Genomic DNA, 10,955 nt, shown 5'->3' on the forward strand with positions numbered 1-10,955 from the left:
AACAAGAGAGCAATAAGGTGCACAAGCTAATGTGGATCAAAGGTATTCTAATCAATATCTCATTTTTCACGTGGAGATTATGAAAACCCGAACTACCTCTGGGTGACATTCTAAACAAGTGTGCAATACAATTTCCATCAAGATGCTATTGTTGTGAGGATCCTAAAGTAGAATGTAACTTCTCAGAAGTGTATAAAGTTAGTTGGAAGTTGGGATGAGAAAATACAGTTGAAATCTGTGAAAAATATTCTAAGGCAAGGGTCTACAGACGAGTTCACAGACGGTGGAGGGGTCCACAGTCAGTGAAGTCATCCTTGGACCTGAACCCTATGAAAAATATTCTAAGACAAGGGTCTACAGACGAGTTCACGGATGGTGGAAGGTCCACGGTCAGTGCCGCCATCCTTGGACCTGAACTATGTGAAAAATATTCTAAGACAGGGGTCTACGGACGGGTTCACGGACATTGGAAGATTCCACAGTCATTTAAGTCATCCTTGGACCTGAACCCTGTGAAAACTATTCTAATCCAAGAGTCTACAGACTGGTTTACGGACGGTGAAATGATTAATAGTCCGTGGAAGGCCTTCCTTATAGGGTATTTCAGCAATTTTAAGTCAGGACTATTTGAGTCTTTTCCCAATCTTTTAACCCTTATACTATGTCATTTTTACCTATTCTAAATAGTATAAATGATTTCTGAAGACCCCAATCCACTTATTCCCTCTCATTCGCTCAAAATCCCAAAAATTCTCCAATATTCTTCTCCAAGTTTTCTTTGAAGGCTTCAAGAGATTCACGGGATCTTCAAGCTCCAAGTCTCTTCGTTCAATTCTAAAGCTAGATTTTTTCAAGGTATATGGGAACTTCACCAATGAATCCCTTTCATCCATTAGGTTCCAAGAGAAAACTCAAATTCTCCTTTGAATTCTACCCAATTTTCTAGGGTTTTCATGTGATTCTCCATGGGTTCAATTTATTTTGATTCAGTTATTATTACTTGATCTCATTATTGATTAACGTTTCAAAGACACTTCATCCAATTCTAAGTGTCAATGGTCGTAAATCAGTATAAACCCAACTACATGAGTTGGGGTCCATCCACAGAGAGTAGCTTTCTTTTGAATTCAAATATGAAAGTATGACAGTGACCTTTTTAACTGAACAAGCACCACACTCGAGAGTTTAGGATTCAAATTACAGGCTGTAGTTACTAACCCACTTCAACAATCAAAATGAAACAATCAAATAACGAGGAAACACTTGGGGGGTTGACTAACCAACTATTGCATTCAACTCAATGGGTGAACATTATTACCAACAATGTCACTTTGTTGTGGGTAGAATAGGCTATAAGTAAAGCGATTTTCTCTCGAACAATTACCTTATTTATGATGAATTCTCTCGAACTTCAACACTAGCCATAAGATGCCCAACCCACTTTCTCATCAAGTCTACTCTTTCGAGCTAGACACAAAGGTTGAATCTTGAGTTTCACTTTCTCAAGCTGAAATCACAATGACCCACTACTAAGGATGTCAAATTACCACGTTGGTTCTATACCTCTCTCTCGAGCAAGCACAAAACTCTGAACTATATTGCATGCCCAACCCACTTTCTCATCAAGTCTACTCTTTCGAGCTAGACACAAAGGTTGAATCTTGAGTTTCACTTTCTCAAGCTGAAATCACAATGACCCACTACTAAGGATGTCAAATTACCACGTTGGTTCTATACCTCTCTCTCGAGCAAGCACAAAACTCTGAACTATATTGCACTAAGCATGAAATAATGAATTTAAACCACGATAATAATTCAGAACCACTTCAAATTAACACCACAATTTGCTAATTGATGACACCCACTTAGTCAAATGCAACAATTTGTCACATTGTCAAACCCCCCAAGGTTAGGGTTTTAGCCAACCATGGTAAAAAGATGAAATTCCATACCTGCCACGTTTTCCATAACCGGGTAAATGAAATTCAAAAGTTACAATTAACTAAAATCTTCTCTATTACAAAACTCAAATGATAAACCTTGCAAAAATCACTTGAAATCCACAATGGTAGTGTTTTTGCGCTCAATCTTTTGTAGCTCACGTTTCTGAATTCTTTCTCTCTCTTGCAAAAATCAATTTATACAAGTCTGATTGAGGCTTTTTGGGACTAATCGGCGAGGAAAGTCGGGTTTCGCTGACCGTTCCGCGACTCGCCCGATTGTCCTTTTTCTCGCCTTAATTCTTCTTATCTTCTTAGTTCAGCCACTGTAAATTTAGACGAGCCAGATCAGGATCGCCGTTTCATTCCGCGATTCATGTTTTTGCCTTTTAACTCGCCCATCAGCACTTATCTGGATTTCCATCAGGACTTTTGGCGATGAGGTCATCCTTCGCCGGTGTTTGGTGACACGCCGAATGGAACTGCTGCTCGCCGAAGTTACCCCCAATTCAGTCTCAAAGTTTTGTAACTTTAGGCGATATATGAGCAACTAGGCAACTCGCCGAGTGATCTGGACAATCACCAGGCTTGCTTTTCTTCATTCTTTCAGCTTGCTTCTTTCCTCTTTGCCAATTAGTGTCCTTGCTTTGTTCCTCAATCCATATACCTGGAAATCAAGGGTTTTACATCAGTTATTAGCACAAACTAAGCATTTGAGGACACTAAATCATTATAAATAAATCCCTAAATGAGTCCAAATCTCAGACTCATCAACACCCCCAACTTAAACTTTTGGTTGTCCTCAAGTAAAACTCAAGTTCAGCAGTTCAAAATGGATGTCTCAAATAGTGCTACACAAGACTCAATCATGAATGCACACAACAAGACTCAACCTACTCATGCAAGGATCAATTGTGCACTCAAAGATTCAAGTTGTGACTCTCCATTATCAAAGATTCTCAAGTTCACAATACTTGCTTCAAATGGAAGTTCAAGCTCAACAAAGGTACTAAAATGCCCTTACACAGAGATGATTCCATATTCACACACAATTGTTCAACAATTTATAGCTTCGGAATCACATACAACTCTCACACTCACAAAGATGAACACATGTATGACTTCATCGATAGGTTTACCCTTATTTTCCAATCAACATTTGTTTCAGCTCACTCAAGATCAAAAAGGTCTTTTCAAGGCTTGTAACGGGGCTGAGTGTAAATGTATGATCATTTAGGCTCAGTGGCTACTATCCTCATGAAATGTGGTATCAACAACACTTTCTTTCCTTTTCTTCAACATTTTCACTCATGCTCAAAAGTCACCCCATTATTCGCTTCTCATGGAATACTGGACACCCCATTTCTTTTGCACTTTCACAACTTTATTTCAAAAAAAATTCATTCTTCTTTTCTTTTATTTTTTTTGTATGGAGGAGTTCCATCTTTTTTCACAACCATGGATCAAAGGGGACTTCTTTGCACTTCTTGATTTACCTTCTCCTTTCACCACACCCCCAACTTAGGCTTTTGGCCTAAGATTGCTATTCAAACAAACCACACTTCATGAGGATTATGGGTGAATGGATAAAGAGAGGTCTCATTTGCTCAAGTTTCTTCCAAGAAAAGATAAGGCTCAAAAGGGAGTTCAAGCAAGTTCACACACTCACAAGGTTGGCCACAAAAGAGGTATAATGTCAAATTGTTTCACTCTTTAAAATTGTTGCCTCAGATCATTTCACTTATGTTCATCACTTAGTCAACCGGACCAACGGGGAAAATTCTAGGTGTCATCACACATAGTTCACGGTAAGCTCATCACACAAGGCATTGACACCAATATCAAACAAGACTCCACACTTTCGCTAGTGTGCAATGTTCATCACAAGAGACTCAATTCGAAAATCGGCTAGTCACAATGAGATGCAAAAAGTTCACGTATTGACTATACAACTTCAATTGTCCTCATCGTAGCCGAGCACTATTCAAGTCATTGGTATTGATCATAACCGATACTCAAATAAATAACTTTTTCCAAATGAACAAGGGACTCACTGACCAAACACACACCCCTACCAAAAGCATTCAACATTGTCCTCAATGTGATTAGAGAACAAACACTACAAAAAAATGACAAATAAAAATAAACTACTGATAAGTAAACACGCAAATCAAGGTGACAAGGAATCTTCACTAGGCGCCCATTTGGTGAGAAGTTGTAACAGTCACCGAACTACTCGACGACTCGCCCAATGATTAGGATATTGCCGTTATTTCAGTGTGCACCACATTCAGGAAGGGGTGAAGGGGTAGAGTTGGAAGAGTTCGTTGAACCGGTCGGCACTTCGCATAATGGACTTGCATCCTCACCGAATGATCCATTGGGTTAGGCCATTAGAGCTGGGGCAAAAAGAGCGGAGAGACTCGGGTCGCCCAATCACTTCGGTGAATCGCCAAGTGATGAAGTTTCCCGCCTAAAGTTCCAGTATCGCAGCTCCATTTTCAAAGCCCAGAAGGCGGACTAGGTCCGATTCGCCGAACTGATTGGCGATCCGCCAATGGTGTCTTCACCTCGCACAATTTCTTACACCTGCAAAATTAGCGCACATTATTTGAAGTACTAACACTTGGGCTGCCTCCCAAGAAGCACCTTATTTAACGTCGTGGCATGATGTGGAAATGCTCTTAAGCATATTTCAGATACACCACTTCAATCAGAGAAATTCCTTGGCATTCACCAAAATACAACTTCAAGCGTTGCCCATTCACTTTGAATGCATGTCCCTCTTTACCTTTGACTTCAATGGTACCATTTGTGAACACCCGTGTTACTTTGAATGGACCTGACCATTTGGATTTGAGCTTTCTCAGAAAGAGTCCTGAGTCGAGAATTATATTGAAAAACCCAATCTCCTACTCTGAACTCCCTCTTAAGGATTCTAGAATCATGCCACTTCTTCATTTTTTCCTTGTAAAGAGCTGAACTTTCATACGCCCTGAACCTGAATTTGTCCAGATGATTTAGCTGATCTACTCTCTCCTTTGAAGTGTTTGTCCAGTCCATATTTAGAGCTTTCAATTCCCATAATGCTTTGTGTGCCAATTCAACCAGTAAATGGCAAGATTTTCTGAAAACTAGCTGATACAGCGACATACCAATTGGTGTTTTGTATGTAGTGCGATACGCCCATAGATGATGTGCCGTAAAATCTTGGCACATTTGTTGCTCGAAAACTAAGGATTAATACTAGAATTGAGTGCATTTTTGTATGCTTTGATGTGTTCGTTGAATGTGTAGACAGATTCTTGCTTGCGTGGAAAACTGGAAAAAAAGAAGTAGGAAATGATGGTGACCAAGTGAAGACCAAGAGCACCTAGACGGGTCGTGGTCCTTGTCACGAACCATGGTGCTGGTCGTGAAGCTGAACCAGTGAATGGGAAAACAAAAGTTGTAAAGGGAACTGAAACAAGTGAAGACCACAGACGACTTCATGAGCCGTGGTCCTCACAACGGCCCGTGGTGCATGTCGTGGTAATGATGCAGTGAAGGGGCTTTGGAAAGTTGAAGAGAGAAGTTACCAAGTAAAGACCACGAACAACTACACGGTCCATGGTCATTGTCACGGCCCGTGGTGCATGTCGTGGTAATTATACAGTGAAGGGGCTTTGGAAAGTTGAAGAGAGAAGTTACCAAGTGAAGACCACAGACAACTACACCGCCCGTGGTCATTGTCACGACCCGTGGTGCATGTCGCGGTGATGACACAGTGTACATGTCTTGAAGAACCTGCTTTGGGGGAATCCAAGTGATGCCCTTGATGGGCCGTAGAAGTGGGCGTGAAGGGTCCGACATTCCAATCCTACTTCGAGTAGGACACTTTTTTAAAACACTTATTTGAATTAATTAGGTCGCTTTTTTCAGTTTTATCTTATCTTTCATTGAACGACGAATGAGTTTCCATAATTCATAGCTTTTGGTTTTTGATTTTTGATATTGAATTAAGTTTGAAGTTCGGTTTTCCGGTTCTTGAAATATCAAAGTGGTTATTGATTGTAAATTCTCGTAAGTACTTTCTAACATGTTTTAATTTGATATTTCTAAACATTTACGTGAAATCATGAGTGGCTAAACACCACAACTTGGGTTGTGGGATCCATGACATAATTCTAATTGTGATTTCATAAAATGAGTGAAAGGCAATTTGTGGTTACAAACTGTAGTTTAGTTTTCGTTATTCATGTATTATGATGAGTGGACGCATTAGGATGAGCCTGTATCTATCATTTATTCGAGAGAAGAATGATAGTTTGGAAAAAGCTAAACTAATCTAACTAAATGGAGTCAAAGTTTGAGTTCGAGAGAAAAGAACCTTAACACCATTATAGGCGAGGGTAAATCTTTTAACACTCTAGGACCGCGAGGACTTGAGTGAAGATTATCTGAGTAGACTAAGAAGTGTCAGATATAGCTAACTCACATGTAGTTTGTAGACGTAAGTTGCATGAAACTCAATTACGTAAGAAAATTAGACGCAACGTTATGGGGAACACAATCCTAGTTTCAGTAATTATTGAAACAACTTCAAAACTAATATTTTGTTCATTGTTGAATTAGACTTTACTTTACAATTTTGGTTACTAAAGCGTTAACACTAAACTCAATTTTACTTTCAGCAATTATTTATTTAGGAAATAATAACGACATTAGAGTAAAACGCGACAGTAAAATCATTTCTATAAAGAAATTCTCAGTGGGATCGATCTCAACTCACGTTGAGGTCTGTAAATTGACTTTGACCATTTATATTTCTTAATTGAGGTGTAAGTTTGGACGTATCAAATTTTGGCGCCGCTGCCGGGGATTTTCAATTCAGAAGTGTTTTTACTAGCTTTTATTCTAAGTGTAGTTAGATTTCCTAAATTTACGTCTTGTTCTTTGTCTGTGTCTCTTTCAGGTAAGTTCGACTGTGTATGCCAAATACTAGAAGTAAGGGAGCTCCATTAGTTCCATACGATCCTAAACTCAGGAAGACAATTCGTAAGATGGTGAACACACAAGAACTTGAGGCACAGAGACTTAGATTTGGATTGAAAGCTGAAACCGTTGCAAGAGGTATTCAGCCAAATGCTGTGAACAATCAACCTAGAGCAGTGGATGGAAACATTCCTCCCCACCGCCAACCAATAGCTCCAAAGGGTAGAGCACAACATCCAACTCACATGATGTATGAGGAGGATGACTTAGATTTGGATGGAGCTGGAGCCACTGGAGCGATAATGTTACCTGCACTACCTCCAGGTGTTAAATTCACAATCATCAGCACTATGATTCAACTGCTGAATTTGAAAGGTATGTTCAGGGGTGCAGCAGGTGATGATGCTAACCAGCATTTGTTGAACTTTGTGGTGATTTGCAAATCGCAAGACCTTCCTGGAGTAAGCCAAACAATGATGAGATTGAGGTTGTTTCCTTTGTCTCTTACTAGAGAGGCAACCAACTGGTTGAATGAGATGCCGATTGACTTAATCAGGACTTGGACTGAGTTGAAGGAGGCTTTTTTGGAGCGATTCTTTCCGGAATCAAAAGAGTTGCAGATGAAAGACTAGATCAATGCCCATAAGTGATGAGTCCACGATTTGGACTCATTTAGGGCTTTATTTTAATAGATTTTAGTGTCCTCAAATGCTTATTTTGTGCCAATAACTAATGTAAATCCTTGATTTCTAGGTATTTGGATTGAGGAACAAAGCATGGACACTAATGAGCAAAAAGGGACAAGACAGCTAAAAGAACGAAGAAAAGAAGGCCTGATGATCACCAAACCCATTGGGCGAGTCACCGAATGGCCATGATCTCGCCTAAAGTTCCAGTGTGCCAAGCCCTGAAGGACAAAATCAAGTCGGCGATAGAGAAGAGCAGTCGGCGTGTCGCCAAACGGTTCCGCGATGCAGTTCTAGATCTCCCAAAGTTACAAAACTTAAAAATGCTGAAGGCCAAAGAAAAAAGGTGATGGAATTGACCAAAGGGCGGATCGCCGAGTGGATCGGCAATCCCGACTTACTGCGCTGAATGGTCTTTCGCAGCATATTTTTGGGGACTATAAATACAGTTTTGAATATTTAGTTTAGTATATAATTTTCATTTTATCAATCAGTTTTCAAGTATTGAGAGTATTGAGAAAATATTTTCCTTAGCTTTGAAGAATTAAAGTTTTCCATTTTTTGAGAAATTGAAAGTGGGTCTTTGAGATTCTTCGATTTGGACCTTTGTAAAGATGAAATTAATCTTACCCAGTTGATGAAAACTGTCACGACCCGGGAGCATCCCCTAGTCGTAACCGGCGTACTCGACCTCGAAGAGGTCTAATACAAGCCTCTTAGCATTCATTCATCGCATAGACACTAAAACCATAAGGAATTTAAAACTTTCTTTACCAAGAAAACATTGCATAAAAAAAATAGCAAGCGGAAGACTTAATAGACTTTATACATGATGTCTCATAACCATCTAATACTTTAGAGTACAAAATTCGGGACTAATCCCGTACACAACTTAAACAATACTAAAAAGACATAAAAGAACATATTGGGTATTGTCCTCGAATCTATGAGGACTCACCAAGTCTTCATCTCCAACACTTAGAAACCTATCAAAGCCATGACATGTCATCATCTCCAAATCCCTACACTTTAGTCAAAAAGGGAAAGGAAGGGGTTAGCACAATTAAGTACTAAGTATGGAGACCATGCAAAAACATGCCAAAAAGGACATTTTCAAGGAAGTAAATGCTTTCATATCATTTTGATAAAACCTTCACTTCACAAGTATAAGAGACATAATACAAGTCAACATTAACATATAAGACCATAGCCAAGCACACACATACTTAACAGAAGTCCATATACACCCCATGCTTAGCTTTAAAAGAACACATGTCATTTCATTACCATAGGACCTCTACCTAATATAACCTTAAGACACACTTGAGTAAGACAAGAAGTGACCGCCCATACAACCTCTTCAAGCACACTTAAGTGTTCCCCAAGATTACCTTAGATAAGGACATTTCATTTACAACATAACATCAATAGACCAACATTCTTTAAGAAACCATTTTGGAGACATTCAAGCACATAAGGGGACTTTCACATAATAGTCGTTAGACTTAGGGAACTCACTTTAGTATCTTCAAAGCCTACTCGTGCCATGTGTAGATAGCATCCCATACTACTACCTACACGTTGTAGAACCTATCCAATAACTAGAGTGCACACCCCAAATGATGGGAATAGGCATACCCGACATAGACCATACTAGCTAGGTATGGAATCCGGAGTCTATCCTACTCCGTGGAGGTTGTTCTACTTGCCAAAGGTAGAACTAGTAAGCAACCCATGTAGGCACATGGTTAAGGGATGTCCAAGGAAGTTCATTGTGCCTAATCTCATACTCAACTAGGCCACCTTCCTAACCACATCCACTCGGTGCTAGCCTTGTTTCCCATAGAGTATTCAATCACATATGTACTTAGAGAAGGTTCCTTTTCTAGTTCAACCAACTCATAGTACCTCTTCCCAAGAAAGGCCCCATTTCTTAGTCATGGCCAATCAAGGTTCATAAGGATAGCTCATTAAATCCCCCTAGAAGGGTGCCTTAGGCCTACCGATCCAAGGTTCATCATTTCACACATGAGAAGGGCTACCACCATTAGGTCTACCGATTTCATGGTTTTACATTTACTTAGGAAAGCTAGACTTATGAAAGGGCACCATTTCTTAGTTTTGCCCATTTCACACATTCATGCATTCAAGACTTTAAGTAACAAGGAGGGACACTTTAGTCTACCAACCAAGTCACAACATTTTCATTTAAGGATACTTCATAATCCAACATCATTTCATATATACATCATGAGAAATCATACTTTAACTCACAATGCTATCCACTTTACATAGGATCATCACAAGATCACATAAAACTCATTCACACCATTCCTTCACATATAGCTTCACATAAAACTCATTCACATCATTCCTTCACATATAGCTTCACATAAAACTCATTCACATCATTCCTTCACATATAGCTTCACATAAAACTCATTCACATCATTCCTTCACATATAGCTTCACATAAAACTCATTCACATCATTCCTTCACATATAGCTTCACATAAAACTCATTCACATCATTCCTTCACATATAGCTTCACATAAAACTCATTCACATCATTCCTTCACATATAGCTTCACATAAAACTCATTCACATCATTCCTTCACATATAGCTTCACATAAAACTCATTCACATCATTCCTTCACATATAGCTTCACATAAAACTCATTCACATCATTCCTTCACATATAGCTTCACATAAAACTCATTCACATCATTCCTTCACATATAGCTTCACATAAAACTCATTCACATCATTCCTTCACATATAGCTTCACATAAAACTCATTCACATCATTCCTTCACATATAGCTTCACATAAAACTCATTCACATCATTCCTTCACATATAGCTTCACATAAAACTCATTCACATCATTCCTTCACATATAGCTTCACATAAAACTCATTCACATCATACCTTCACATATAGCTTCACATAAAACTCATTCACATCATTCCTTCACATATAGCTTCACATAAAACTCATTCACATCATTCCTTCACATATAGCTTCACATAAAACTTATTCACATCATTCCTTCACATATAGCTTCACATAAAACTTATTCACATCATTCCTTCACATATAGCTTCACATAAAACTTATTCACATCATACCTTCACATATAGCTTCACATAAAACTTATTCACATCATACCTTCACATATAGCTTCACATAAAACTTATTCACATCATACCTTCACATATAGCTTCACATAAAACTTATTCACATCATACCTTCACATATAGCTTCACATAAAACTTATTCACATCATACCTTCACATATAGCTTCACATAAAACTCATTCACATCATACCTTCACATATAGCTTCACATA

This window comes from Solanum tuberosum, unplaced genomic scaffold, assembly GCF_000226075.1.
Source record: "Solanum tuberosum cultivar DM 1-3 516 R44 unplaced genomic scaffold, SolTub_3.0 scf00064, whole genome shotgun sequence".
In the NCBI taxonomy this organism is placed as follows: domain Eukaryota; kingdom Viridiplantae; phylum Streptophyta; class Magnoliopsida; order Solanales; family Solanaceae; genus Solanum; species Solanum tuberosum.